Genomic DNA, 15000 nt, shown 5'->3' with positions numbered 1-15000 from the left:
AGAGAGCGAGAGACTGCAAGCAAGACCCCAAACCACCTACATATCCCGCCTGACACATCCCATACCTTGCCTTCCACGAAGTTCGGCAGCGAACTTGTGTTCTACAATCACATTCCTCAAAATAAAGTTGAAATACGATATCCTTCCAGAATTTTCGCCATTCCTTTGTTTCCTTTGTTTGCGTATTTCCACAGTGCGAAAGCGGATCTTTCAAACTAGAAAAAGACGGGAGAAAGAGCGAGAAGGAGAACTGGGGATACAGAAAGAAGAGAGGAGAGGAGAGGAGAGGAGACAAGAGGAGAGAGGAGAGGAGAGGAGAGGAGAGGAGAGGAGACAAGAGGAGAGAGGAGAGGAGAGGAGAGGAGACAAGAGGAGAGAGGAGAGGAGAGGAGAGGAGAGGAGACAAGAGGAGAGAGGAAAGGAGAGGAGACAAGAGGAGATAGGAGAGGAGAGGAGAGGAGACAAGAGGAGAAAGGAGAGGAGAGGAGACAAGAGAGAGGAGAGGAGACAAGAGAGAGGAGAGGAGAGGAGTGGAGAGGAGAGAGAAGTGGAGAGGAGAGGAAAGGAGAGGAGAGATGGAGAGGAGAGGAGTGGAGAGGAGAGAGAAGTGGAGAGGAGAGGAAAGGAGAGGAGAGATGGAGGCAAAAGGGCCGGAAGAGAAAGAGGAGAAAGAGAATCATGACGAGAAAGAGGGGAAAAAAGAGGTGAAAGGAAGAGCGAAAGAAGGGAAGGAAGGAAGCGCAAGATAGACTGGCTCAGAATGAAAGAGTGGGGCATAGAAAGGCAGTCGACGGAAGGAGGAAGGGAGGAAACGGCAAGAAAAAGTGAGAGTGTGTCAGTGACAGAGAAGGAAGGAATAGGGGAAAGATGGAGGATGAGAGAGAGAACAGGATAGAGAAATGGGATAAATGGGAACGAGACACTGTGGTGGGTATGGAGATGGCGGAGCGAAGGAGGAAGAAGGAGGAATAAGGAGGAATAAGGAGGAGGAGGAGGAGGAGGAGGAGGAGAAAAGTGGGGGGAGAGAACAGAAAAGGAAGAAGAGGGGGTAGAGGAAGGAGGGGAAGGGAACGGAAAAGGAAGAGGAGGGGGAAGGAGAAAGGAGGAAAAGAAAGAAGGAAGAGAAACAGGAAAAAAAAGAAGAGTAAGATATACAAACAAAGGAGAAGGAAGGGGAATGGGAAGGAAGGAGGGAGTGAGGGAGTGAGGGAGTGAGGGAGGGAGAGCGGGAAGGAGAACGAACTTCCTTGTTCTTGTTATAGCAAAAACAAAATTAACCCCGAATAATAGAAACCACGCACAGAAACCAGAAACACGCAAACTTGAGAGGAGAAAAAAAAAAAAAAAATCCCCTCCCCCCAAAAAACACACACACAAAAAAATAAAAAGAAAGTACAGAAAAAGAAAGCGAAAAGGAGAACAAGAAAATAGCCCAAACGAGCACAACAAACCTCATCCACGTCGGCCGATCTTGCGCCACAGAGTCCCCGGCGCCAGCTAAAGGAACAGCCTCCTTGAAATCCTACGCTCCTCGCGGCCAAGGATCTCGCTCGCTCGCGCACGCACGCACACACACATACACACGGACGCATAAAACAGCCACCGCGCGTACTTACGTCCACTTGGAAACTGGCTGACGTCCCGAGCGCACTTTATAATTAGGACACACAACTACAGGATATCCGACAGGTGGGTCTTGCAGATAATACAGTAAGCTTACGCCCGAGAAAAGTCGGAGTGCGCCAGCTTTTTTTATCGCATTTCTTAAAAAAAAAAAAAAAATTGTTACTATCATTCATGTCACTTCCTTATCATTTTTTCCGTCTTCATCCACGGTTGGTCCCAATAACTATGTGCATACGGGATACATATATATATATATATATATATATATATATATATATATATATATGTGTGTGTGTGTGTGTGTGTGTGTGTGTGTGTGTGTGTGTGTGTGTGTGTGTGATATATATATACATAGAGAGAGAGAGAGAGAGAGAGAGAGAGAGAGAGAGAGAGAGAGAGAGAGAGAGAGAGAGAGAGAGAGGAGAGAGAGAGAGAGAGAGAGAGAGAGAGAGCAAGAGAACGAGAGAGAGAGAGAAACGAGAACGAGAGACGAGGAGAGAGAACGAGAGAGAGAGAAAGAGAGAGAGAGAGAGAAAACGAGAACGAGAGCAAGAGCAAGAGAACGAGAACGAGAACAAGAGCAAAAGAACGAAAAGGAGAGGAGCAAGAGCAAGAGAACGAGAAAGACAGAACGAGAACACGAGAGACAGAACGCACCAACGCAGGCACGAGAGCTAGAAAAATGAGTGACAGACAGAGACAGAGAGAAAACATTAGGGTACAAAATAGTCCTACCTGTCTTGGGTACACTACCTCGCAGGCTGATTTTTTTCAACCTTTCGCTCGCGATTAACGAAGCCGTAAAATTGCGCACCCTCCTATTTGGGGGGGGGGGGGGAGAACGAAAGAAAGAAAGAAAGAAAGAAAGAAGAGAAAAAAGTACCGCCCGCAACATAATAACGCACTATAACATGGGAGAAAGAAAATAAATAAATAAATAAATAAAATAGAAATAACGACCAAAGAGATTATAAAAACAACTCTAAACATTTTTTGTTGTTTTTTTGTCTTTTCTTTCGTCTTATCTAAAAATAATTTTGAGTCACTGAGAGAGGAAAAAAGAAAGAAAGAATGAATAAAAAAGGTTCGCAGTACAAGACATATACTGTACTAGTCAACAGGGCCTGGATTAAGCGATGGCGTGACGGAACACCATTATGTGGTATTATCATTTGCGATGGATGAGAGAAAGAAAGAAAAAAGAAAGAGAGTGATGGGGAGGTGGAAGGAGAGAGGGGGAGGGGTGAAGGAGGGAGAGGAAGGTGGAGGGGAAGTGGAAGGAGGGAGAGGGAGGAGGTGGAAGATGGAAGGAGGGAGAGGGGGGGTGGAAGAAGGGAAAGAGGGGAGGTGAAAGAAGGGAGAGGGGGGAGGTGAGAGAAGGGAGAGGGGGGAGGGGAGAGAAGGGAGAGGGGGGAGGTGAGAGAAGGGAGAGGGGGGAGGTGAGAGAAGGGAGAGGGGGGAGGTGAGAGAAGGAGAGGGGGGAGGTGAGAGAAGGGAGAGGGGGAGGTGAAGATGGAAGGAGGAGAGGGGGGAGGTGAAAGAAGGGAGAGGGGGGAGGTGGAAGCAGGGAGAGGGGGGAGGTGGAAGCAGGGAGAGGGGGGAAGTATGAGGAGGGAGAGGGAGAGAGAGAGGGGGAGGGAGACGGAGGGGAGGTGGGAGGTGGGAGATGGAAGGAGGAAGAGGGAGGAAGGGGGAGGAAGGGGGAGGAAGGGGGAGGGGAGGTGGGAGGTGGGAGATGGAAGGAGGAAGAGGGAGGAAGGGGGAGGGGAGGTGGAAGGAAAGAGCGGGGGGGAGGGGGAGAAATGCAACATAATGAGAGAGTAAATAAGGGTTAATGGCCATTAACTACATTCTTGGTGATAAGAATGAATTGACACTTAACCTGAAGACAGCTGACCAATCGACTTGCTTATGGCTAGCCGTAACAGAGGTTTTAGCAATAAAACCTCTGTCTTACTCCTCTTCCTCTTCCTCTTCCTCATCCCCCCCCCCCCTCTCTCTCTCTCTCTCTCTCTCTCTCTCTCTCTCTCTCTCTTTCACTCTCTCTCTTTCTCTCTCTTTCACTCTCTTTCACTCTCTTTCTCTCTCTTTCACTTTCACTCTTTTTCTCTGTCTGTCTGTCTGTCTGTCTGTCTGTCTGTCTGTCTGTCTGTCTGTCTGTCTGTCTCCCCCCCCCCCCCCCCATCTCTGTGTGTGCTGTGTGGTGCAGCGGTAGCGATCTCGTCTAGCAATCTTTCTGACCTGCGTTCGAATCCCTCGCCGCCAGTTGGTGGTAACCCCAGCCATTCCTTGCACACAGGTGATAGTTTAGAAGCAAAATGAAACAGACAGTATGTCACACCAAGAATATCCATTGTAATAAATGGAATCAAAACTAAACTTTTAAACTCTCTCTCTCTCTCTCTCTCTCTCTCTCTCTCTCTCTCTCTCTCTCTCTCTCTCTCTCCCCCCCCCCACTAGCTTCTCCCAAGTCTTCTTGCCCTTTGCCTTTCCTCTCTTCCTTCCCTTCGTATCCTTAATTTACGTCTTAATTCAATTCACGGGTTGATTAAATTGTCTTTAATTAGGTCAGTTTCCCCTCTATCGTTCTTTCTTCTTCCCCCTTCCCTCTCCCATTCTTTAATTTTCTGTTTTCCCCCGCTGTTCTTATATCCTCTCCTGTCGTCTTTCCTTTCCCATTCTTCTTTCGCCCTCTCTTTCTTTTTTTTACTCTCTTCTCCCCATAACCACATTCCTTCCTCTCCCTATCTTCATTTATTTTGCCCTCTCCTATCCGCCACTCTACCTACCTTCCTTGTTCGTATCTCCCTCAACCCTCCCTCCCGTTTCCCTCCTCCTCCCTCTTACCTATCTTCCTCGCCCCTCCCCCCTTCCCTTCATCTCCTCTTCTTCCCTCTCTCCCGCTTTTCTCCCTCTTCCCCTCTCCCCCCATCCCTTCCGCGTCTCTTTCTCTCCTTCCCCCTCCTTTCCATTTCCGTTTCTTCTTCCCCTCTCTCCCCACTTCCCCTCTCTCTCTCCCCTTCCTCCTTCTTCCCACACTCTTCCCCCTCCCTTCCGCTTCCCTCTCCTGCCTCCTTCCCATTCCCCCCCCCCCCCCCCCATCTCCCCTCCCGCTTCACCTTCCCTTCCAATTTCATTTTCTTATCCCCCCCCCCCCCCCCGCGTCAGACAGACAGGTGCCACGCGAAATCCGAAGTCAGTTTCCTTGATCCGAAAAAAGTTATCATCACCTGCTGTGTCAAAAACTTCCCCTCAAGCCAGACTTTATTAGCGTCGGGAGGACTCAGGGGGCAGATGGATTTTTGTGATTGTCTTCTATCTCGTTCTCTGTTCTCTGTTCTCAGTTCTCAGTTCTCAGTTCTCTGCTCACTGCTCACTGCTCACTGCTCACTGCTCACTGCCTCTCTCTCTCTCTCTCTCTCTCTCTCTTCTCTTTCTCTTTCTCTTTCTCTTTCTCTTTCTCTTTCTCTTTCTCTTTCTCTTTCTCAGTTCTCAGTTCTCTTTCTCTTTCTCTTTCTCTTTCTCTTTCTCTTTCTCTTTCTCTCTCTCTCTCTCTTTCTCTCTTTCTCTCTTTCTCTCTTTCTCTCTTTCTCTCTTTCTCTCTTTCTCTCTTTCTCTCTTCTCTCTCTCTCTCTCTCTCTCTCTCTCTCTCTCTCTCTCTCTCTCTCTCTCTCTCTCTCCTTCCCTTCCACTCCCTACCTCCGCTTCTCTCTATCCCCCTTACCCCCCAAGTCACTCTTTTCCTTCCCCTTTTCTCACATTAAAAATGAAAGAAAACCGTAAAAAAAAAGATAAAAAAAAAAAAAAAAAAAAAAAACACGCTCCGAGATTCGGGAAAGACGAACCTCAAGTTAAGTTCTTCACAAAAAGACGTCGCATGTTGAGTAAGGCGTTTGGGATTCTGAAAGGGGGGGGGGGGGAGAGGGAATGGAAGAGAAGAGGGGAAAGAGAAACTGGGTTGAAGGGTATTTGGGTAGGGGTAGGGGGATGGTGGAGAAAGGGGGGAAGAGATGAGGGAGAAAGAGAGGAAGGGAAAGGGCGGACAAAGGGGGAAGGGAGACAGCAGATCCCGCAGAGTCAGATATGAAAATTAATAAATAAACAAAAAGGAAAATAAAACTTCCATTTACACGGCAAACATCACTTGAACTGTGGGGAAAAAAAAAAAAAAAACGATTTCAGAAAAGATTTGGAATTCATAAGTGAAAAGAAATGGCTTTCAAAATTTCCATGCCGAGGAGTTGCCTGCATTCACGAAGGGGAAAATAGAGCTATCATGTTCATCCCCCTCCCTCACCTCCCTCCCCACCCCCTATCCATCACCCCCACCCACCCCTCCCTTCCTCACTTGACCGACTTTCCATAAATACCTTTTAATTGGAATCCTTTCGCGACCATTCAGGCAGGAAGGCGCTGAAGCTGGGATGAATGCACATACATACATACATACATACATACATGCATACATACAAACTTACATTCAAACATCCACACACACACACACACACACAACCATACATACACAAAAAAAAACATACATATACATACACTGACATTCATGCATGCATACACACGTACAAACACACATGAACGGTCACATGCAACGCGTCCGCTATCCAATCTTCTTGTGTGAATATCCGTGAGGATGTTCACATACTTATCATAATAAACGGATGGATGAATACATAAATAAATAAACGCTGAGTTATCGTTTTTTTTATCTGTATGTTTATTTATTTCCCGAGGTTAACAAGATAATAATAATAAAAAAAAAATATATATGTACAAATAGGTCAAACTGTTATCATGATCCGTCAGCATGTCATGACTCCCTCTCCCTCTCTCCCCTGAGTGTGTGTGTGTGTGTGTGTGTGTGTGTGTGTGTGTGTGTGTGTGTGTGTGTGTGTGTGTGTGTGTGTGTGTGTGTGTGTGTGTGTGTGCCCGCACGCGTGTGTGCATATCTTCACTCAGTTTTCCCCATACCCTCCTCCCTCCCTCCTTCCATCCAAGAGCCACAATACAGCCAAAAGCAAATTTCGAGGACATCCAAAATAGGGAGTAGGGAGAAAGGGTGTGGTATGGGGGGGTCGGAACGGAGTGTGGTGGGGGTATTGGGTGTAGTGTGGGTGACGTAGTGTGGTTGGTGAAGCAAAAAGACGGGGTGTGGGGTGTGTAGGGGATGGAAGGGATGGATGGAGGGAAACTAGGCGTGGCGGGATGGGGTGGAGAGATGGAAAGAAGAGCAAGTGTCTGCTGAACATAGACGACGAGGAAGAAGAAAAATAAGTAAAATAGAGTAGAGATAATGTTCTGCAGCGGCATATGCAATGTCTGGGGGATAGATGGAAGTGGTAGATGAAGAAAGGCTGAGCGATAGAAACAAATAGAGAGTGAGAGAGGATAGTAAAGGAGAAAGAGGGAGGGAGGGAGCGAGAGAGAGAGAGAGAGAGAGAGAGAGAGAGAGAGAGAGAGAGAGAGAGAGAGAGAGAGAGAGAGAGAGAGAGAGAGAGAGAGAGAGAGAGAGAGAGAGAGAGAGAGAGAGAGAGAGAGCAAGAGAAAGGAAGAGAAAGGAAGAGAGACGAAAAAGAAAGAAAAACAACTTGCAACTCAACCGAATTCTGTTATACTCCGATTCGCGGGGTGGCAAAATAGCTAAGAAATAAAAGAGAGAGAGAGAGAGAGAGAGAGAGAGAGAGAGAGAGAGAGAGAGAGAGAGAGAGAGAGAGAGAGAGAGAGAGAGAGAGAGAGAGAAGAGAGAGAAGAGAGAAAGAGAAAAAAGAGAGAAAATGAAAGAGAAAAAAGAGAAAGATAGAAAGAGAAAGAAAAATAAATAAATAAAGAGAGATGAGAGAGATAAAAAAAGACATAAAAAAACATGTGTAGATTACGGAGGCTTCCTCTGTTGCTCAACACAGCAACTACACCTGATACGCATTTTGTCCACAACTCCTAACCTTCGAACCAAAGGACACGAAGTTGAAGAAGACCCAGCCGGCCATGTCTGTCTATCCATCAATCTCCCTGTTTGTCGGTCATTGCTAATCATACGTGAATTTATGTGAGGATACGTGTGCAATGAAACACTGATAACATCTAAGCCAATCACAAAGCGTAAATAAAGAAATGTAGACAAACACACACAAAAAGACAAACCTTGCGACCAAAAAGAAGAGAGAGAGAGAGAGAGAGAGAGAGAGAGAGAGAGAGAGAGAGAGAGAGAGAGAGAGAGAGAGAGAGAGAGAGAGAGAGAGAGAGAGAGAGAGAGAAAAGAAAGAAAGAAAGAGAAGGAAAAAGAAAATAGCATGAGAGACACATGAGAAAGAACTTCATTAAAAATCCTCCCTACTTTACCAACTCTCGAACAACTTTTGAGAACAAATCCGAAGTACTTACCAGCGAGGGCGCCGTGCGGTCCTTGACGAACGGCGACTGAGAACTCAGGTCAAGACGGTCCCTGCCCCTGGGGAAAGGACAAGGTCAAAGGTCAGCTTAGATGATAATAATGATGATGATGATGATGATGATAGATAAATAAAACTAAGATAAAGTTTTCAATTATAGTGGAGGTTGCATTAATGATGATAAAACGAGGGTAATGGTAATGATATAAATAACAAAAATCCTCATCCTATCACTGCTCCTACTACCGATAGCAATAATAAACACGAATATTTAACTGTCTCTTGTCAAATGGGAGAATGACATCGGGTTCAATATCTGCATATAATCGACATTGATTATGATGACGGTCAATAATAAATATGAAACCCGATGGACTGACATGACATCAGCCTCGAGCGACCAATTATCTTAATGACCCCGCATGGCTATAAGCAGAATGATGATCAAAACGGGGAAAATATGTCTAGGTTTGTCATGCGCTGGCGTGTTCCTCCGTGATGTCTTTATGAACGCGATAAAGTTTCTTGAACAAAGGGGAAAAATAAAACAAATATACACGCAGTCATACACAGGAACGTACAAACATTCTTATTCTCATTCTCGTTCTCTCCCTCCCTCTCTCTCTCTCTCCCTCCCTCCCTCCCTCTCTCTCTCCCTCTCTCCCTCCCTCCCTCCCTCTCTCTCTCCCTCCCTCTCCCTCTCCATCTCTCTCTCCATCTCCCTCCTTCTGTCCCTCTCCCTCTCTCCCAAACAAACAAACAAACCAAAAACAAAATAAGACCAACCAAAAACCAAAAAAAAAAAAAAAACAATATGCAGGGGATCAGCCCCCAGTGGACATCATTTTAAATCAACGACGTCACTGCACTACCTCAAAGCGCTGCATTTTAGACCCTCGTGCACCACTTAATTAATGATGCTATGTATAGATTGCCATGCGATTATATTTTCAGGGGCGGAGGGGCGAGTGCGCTGGAGATGCTGGGGGAGGGAGGGGGGGGGGGGAGTAAGGGATAAAAAATGGGCAAAGGATGGGAGAAAGAGTAAGGGGAAAAGGAGGAGGAGAAGGAGAAGGAGGATGAGGAAAGGAAGAGACTGTGAGGAGGGTGGAAGTGGGAGAGGTAGAGAGAATGCAAGAGGGGAAAACTGGGAGAGAAAGAGAAGAGAAGAGAGACAGGGAGGGAGGGAGGGAAAGAGAGAGAGAGAAAAAGAAGCAGAGACAGACACAAACAACCAAGACAGAGAAGAAAACAAATAATCGAGAACAAATCCCTCCAGAAGTCACCCTAGGCGCCCCTACCTCCGACCCCCTTCCCCTCATCCCACAAACCAACCCCTTAACCCTTTCCCCCCTTCCCCCCTTCCCCCCCTCCATCCCTCATGGAACTAACGAGGCTCTCAACTCATGTGGGATGAAAAGTGTCCCTTTGATCCCGGCTCAGATCACGCTCCACTTCCAGCATCCGAGCCTCCAAGACCACTTCCAATACCAGCACACACTCACTCACGCTCTCTCTCTCTATCACGCGCTCTCTCTATCACGCGCTCTCTCTCTCTCTCTCGCTCGCTCTCGCTCTCGCTCTCGCTCTCGCTCTCGCTCTCGCTCTCGCTCTCGCTCTCTCTCTCTCTCCGTTTGTCTTTCTCTCTCGGTCTGTCTGTCTGTCTGTCTCCCCCTCCCCCTCTCTCTCTTTCTCTTTCTCTTTCTCTCTCTCTCCGTTTGTCTGTCTGTCTGTCTGTCTGTCTGTCTGTCTGTCTGTCTGTCTGTCTGTCTGTCTGTCTCCCTCTCTCTCCCTCTCTCTCTCTCTCTCTCTCTCTCTCTCTCTCTCTCTCTCTCTCTCTCTCTCTCTCTCTCTCTCTCTCTCTCTCTCTCTCTCTCTCTCAACTCACCAAAAATACACAACTCACGTACAAAGACAATAATAATAAAAGAAGAATGAGAGAAAAAATATTCAAAATCAAATCAAGACGCCCAAGGAAGACGAACGGAGCAAGAAAGAAATAAAGAGAAGAATAAGAGTAAAAAAAATAAGGTCAATAAAAGCCCGAGAATGATAACAACCTAAAAGGAAAAAAAAAAAAAATCTATAAGATTTTATTCCGCCTTAAAAGATTAAAGAAGCAACGGAATGACCAAAAACGAAAAAAAAAAAAATAATAATAATAATAAAAGAGAAAGCGAAAAAGTAAAAAACACCTGTAGCAGACTTGCAGGTGGATTCTCCAAGAGTTAATTAAATTGATGGAGATATCTCGTGGGAAGGAGGAGGAGCGGCAGCAGGAGAAGGAAGTGGGGAAGGAGGGACGGCAGGAAGGTGGGGTGGTGGAGGGGGCTAGGGAGGGTGGGAAATGGAAGAGGAGGAGGAGAAGGAGGAGGAGGAGGAGGAGGAGGAGGAGGAGGAGGAGGAGGAGGTCCAGGGAGGGAGGGAGGGATGATACTGGGGAGGGGGGGGGGGGCACGGAAGACGGTGGAAGAAGGAGGAGGGGGAAGGGACGTGGTGGAGAGAGGAGGAGGAGGAGGAGGAGGAGGAGGAGGAGGAGGAGGAGGAGGAGGAGGAGGAGGAGAAGAAGGCGGCGGAGGAGGAAGAGGAAGAGGAGGAGGAGGGGTAGAGGAAGAGGTAAGGAGGAAGGGGTGACTCAGGGGAAAAAAAAAAGTAACAGGGAAGGTGCTGGAAGGAAGAAGCGGGGAGTGGAGGATGACCAGGAGAATGAGGAGAGGCAGAAACGGACATGGAGGGGGGGGGGAGGGGGCTGGGGGAAGGCAGGTGACGTACTGAATTAATAGTTGTAGACATTCTGTACATAATTTACAGACCAGATTGCATAACTGACCCATGAACATACATACACACACACACACACACACACACACCATATATATATATATATATATATATATATATATATATATATATATATATTATATATATAGATATATATATAGATATATATTATATAGATATATATTATATAGATATATATTATATAGATATATATACACATTTATACATTTATATATATATTTATACATTGTATATTTATTATATTATATATATTATATATATCTATATCTATCTATCTATCTATCTATATATTCGACAGAAAGAAAATCATCAGCTGAGAGTGGCAGAGCCCTAATGAGCTTGAAAGACCGTCACTCAAACGCAACTTTTCCACAACCCCAAAGGCTTCCTAATCTCACAAGACCGAATAAGCTGAACGACAATCCCTTTTCACAATTAACCGCTAATGAACCCGACAAGTTCAAAACGTGTTGTGCTTTTTTTTTTTTTTTTTTTTTGAGCAGCAACTCACTGAATAGCCAAGTATCTGTTTCTGACGCACGCGCGCGCACGCACACACGAACACACTCAAGGATAACTCGCGCCGGATCTGGGACTTTTGAGCTATTATCAGATACCCTGCAAGCTGCATCCTGAATTGATATCCAATGCTCATGCTGCTTAGCGGAAGCCTCTATCTTCGGGACACCCTAATCGATGGGGTTAATCTATCGGCCAAAGTCCCTGGAATTTAACAAGTTATCACTTCCCGAAAACATACCTAAACCTGAATCCTAGATACAACGGCTATCCGTGAGAGTGACTTAAGCAAAACTTTTTTTTTTCTTTTTTTTTGCCTCATCCAAGTAAAAGACTGTAGGAAACCACGGCACTACCCACTCTCCGTGGGACGCTCAAAAGTGCCAAGTGAATAAAGTGTCTGCTCAAGAGGGAGAGGAGAGTAGAGGAGGAGGAGAGAGGACGAGGTAGGGAGGGAGGAGGAGAGGAGGAGAGGAGGAGGAGAAGACGAGGTAGGGAGGGAGGAGGAGAGGAGGAGGAGGAGGAGAGGAGGAGGAGGAGGAGGAGGAGAGGAGGAGGAGGAGAGGAGGAGGAGGAGAGGAGGAGGAAAGGAGAGGAGAGGAGAGAGGACGAGGTAGGGAGGGAGGAGGAGAGGAGGAGAGGAGGAGGAGAGGACGAGGTAGGGAGGGAGGAGGAGAGGAGGAGGAGGAGGAGGGGAGGAGGAGGAGGGGGAGGAGGAGGAGGAGGAGGAGGAGAGGAGGAGGAGGAGAGGAGGAGGAGAGGAGGAGGAAAGGAGAGGAGAGGAGAGAGGACGAGGTAGGGAGGGAGGAGGAGAGGAGGAGAAGAGGAGAGAGCACGAGGTAGGGAGGAAGGAGGAGGGAGGAGGGAGGAGGAGAGGAGGAGGAGAGGAGAGAGGACAAGGTAGGGAGGGAGGAGGAGAGGAGGGAAGGAGAGAGAGAGAGAGTGTGAGTGTATGTGTGTGAACATGTGCGCTCGTGTGCATGCCTGAGTTCGCATGCATGTATCCATCCAGTTGTGTTCTTGTAATATCGAGATTGAAAAGTCGTGAAATGAACAAGAGCAGAGGGAGGGGGGGGGGGGGAAGGGGGATTTCCATCCACCTGAATTGCAGCAACGAGATCGGGAGAAAGTCCACGAAACTGCATTCTGGAGGTCACTGCGTCTCTCCTCTCGGCGTAGTTGCGTGGATGAGGACAACGACTGAACTGACACACGAAGAGAAAATCTCCATGAATTACAAAAGGAGTTTCGTCACGAAAGCTGATCGAGAGTCCACTTAAGAAATGAAAAAAAAAAAGAAAAAGAAAAAGAAAAAAAAAATCAAGTTCACGTGAAAGAACACATTCCTCTAGGATCTCACGCAACGAATATACACATACCATTTACTAATTCAGTTTTATACATAATTCGTTCCTGAATGTTTGGAGAATGCGTGTTCGAAAGATCTGAGGACAAAGTGTGCACTTCGGGCGATCCACTCTGAAGTGAAGAGATTAAGCCCAGAGTGATGGAATCGGACACTTCTAAAAGGGGAGGCAGAGGGGGGGGAGGGGGGGAGGGAGGGAGGGAGGGAGAGAGAGAGAGAGAGAGAGAGAGAGAGAGAGAGAGAGAGAGAGAGAGAGAGAAGAGAGAGAGAGAGAGAGAGAGAGAGAGAGAGAGAGAGAGAGGGAGGGAGGGAGGGAGGGAGGAAGAGAGAGAGAGAGAGAGAGAGAGAGAGAGAGAGAGAGAGAGAGGAGAGAGAGAGAGAGAGAGAGAGAGAGAGAGAGAGAGAGGGAGGGAGGGAGGAAGAGAGAGAGAGAGAGAGAGAGAGAGAGAGAGAGAGAGAGAGAGAGAGAGAGAGAGAGAGAGAGAGAGAGAGAGAGAGAGAGAGAGAGAGAGAGAGAGAGAGGGGGGGGGGAAGAGGAAGGGAAGAAACAGAGGGAGGAAGGAGGAAAAGAGACAGGGAGGGAAGGAGAGAGTGAGTGAAGAGGGAGGGAGAGAGGGAGAGAGTGAAGAGAGAGGAGAGAAAGAGGAAGAGAGAGAGAGAGAAGTACAACCCAAGCAGAACCCCTTCCCCCCAGGACTTAGTGCCTCCAACCCAATCTTTACTGCTAACAGATCCGACTCTCTCCAGCCGACATTGTTAAGGGGGGAGGTAGGGGGAGAGGGAGGAGAACTGACCCCCCCCCCCCCCCCCGAGTTTCACAAAGAGGCATTCCAACATCTCTTGCAGTTCTTTAAGGACGGGGAGAGGAAGAAGTCGCGTCTTGAGCTTTTGCCGAGAAGAAATTGCAAAGGTGCTAGTGGTTGCCCCATATCTCCTGCCTCTAAATATATTATCCTGATTCTCTTTGTCATGATCCTCCTCGTCTTCCATTCCCTTCTCTGCCTCCTTTCATCGCTTCCCCTTTTTCCCTGCCCGCTCTATTCCCTTCCCTTACCCCCCTCCAGGCCTTCCTCCCCTTCCCACTCGCGTCCCAATGCTATTCCTCCTGCCTTCTCCCTTCCCTCTCCCCTCCATGATACCAAAACCCCCTTTTTTTCCCCCCACTTCTCCCCATCCTCCCCCAACCGCGCCCTTTCCCCCTCCCTTTTCTCTCCCTTCGCGACCAATAACCCTTTCCCCTTATCCCTTTCGCTCTCTTCCCCCCCCCCCCCCCGTCGATACCGCCAACTCTCCCCCCTTCCCACTTTCCCCCCCCTCTCCCTCTCCCTCCCTCCCTCCCTCATTGAGACATCCAGTAACAGAGAAAGGAAGACAGTTGAGATCAACTAGACTTACGGGATTTAGAGACACCAACGCAAGGAGTCTTATTCGTGAAAAACAGAAGACATAAAACAAATCAAAATAATAATAATAATAATAATAATAATAATAATAATAATAAAAATAACCAATCGATATACACCTACAAACCTACAAACCCGCACAAACAAATCCCCGACAAACAAAGTGGTAAAAGAAAAGAAAAAAAAAAATCGCAAATACAATTTACAAAGACAGAATGAGCAAAAACACGGCAGCCAACTACCTGCACTTTTGCCGTACCTATTGTCCTCGCAACAAACATTTACAGGCAATAGCAGGTGTAGAGTGCAAATGACCGGGACAATCAGATACAAACGATTTCCATTGTAAAAGGAATCATTGGGAGAGATTGGGGGAGGGGAGGGAGAGGGAGGGAGAGGGGTAAAGGGGGGGGGAGAGGAGAGCGACCGAGGGAGGTTTATGCAGTATGTATGTGTGTGCATGTGTTTATGTATGTTTATGTATGTGCATACATATAAAGGAAAAAATATATATATAGAGAGAGAGAGGGAGTGGGGGGAGGGTAAGACAGAATTAAAGGAAATGAAAGCACAGAGAAAAGGCGGATAAATAAAAGTAGAAAAAAAACAATACAATACAAAAAACAATAAAACAAACAAAAAAATCATGATACACAGATCGATCCGCAGCTACTCCCCAGAAATCAAAGACCCCCCCCCCCCCCTCCTTATAAAAAAAAAGACGCTTGGCGAAGTCCAACCGACTCGATAAGCCATGTAAACAATCCCAGCTGCCATAACCCTTTCTTCCAAGAGGCCCGAGATGGCATCCAAGGCGCCCCTGCACCGCCACCGGAAGAAACCCTCGAGGAAAGACACACACACACACACACACACACACACA

The 15000-nt window shown here is 47.2% G+C and overlaps 1 long non-coding RNA gene across 1 annotated transcript in view; it reads right to left on the bottom strand.

The window, feature by feature from the left end:
- Positions 1-15000, bottom strand: part of LOC125034298 — an 87034-nt gene that overhangs the window by 9392 nt on the left and 62642 nt on the right. Inside the window, exon 2 of the long non-coding RNA XR_007115660.1 lies at positions 8020-8086. This is a non-coding gene — a long non-coding RNA (uncharacterized LOC125034298). The remainder of the gene's footprint in view (positions 1-8019; positions 8087-15000) is intronic.

The sequence above is a fragment of the Penaeus chinensis genome, chromosome 17, assembly GCF_019202785.1.
Source record: "Penaeus chinensis breed Huanghai No. 1 chromosome 17, ASM1920278v2, whole genome shotgun sequence".
Classification (NCBI taxonomy): Eukaryota; Metazoa; Arthropoda; class Malacostraca; order Decapoda; family Penaeidae; genus Penaeus; species Penaeus chinensis.
This window is presented reverse-complemented; position numbering and strand designations above follow the sequence as displayed.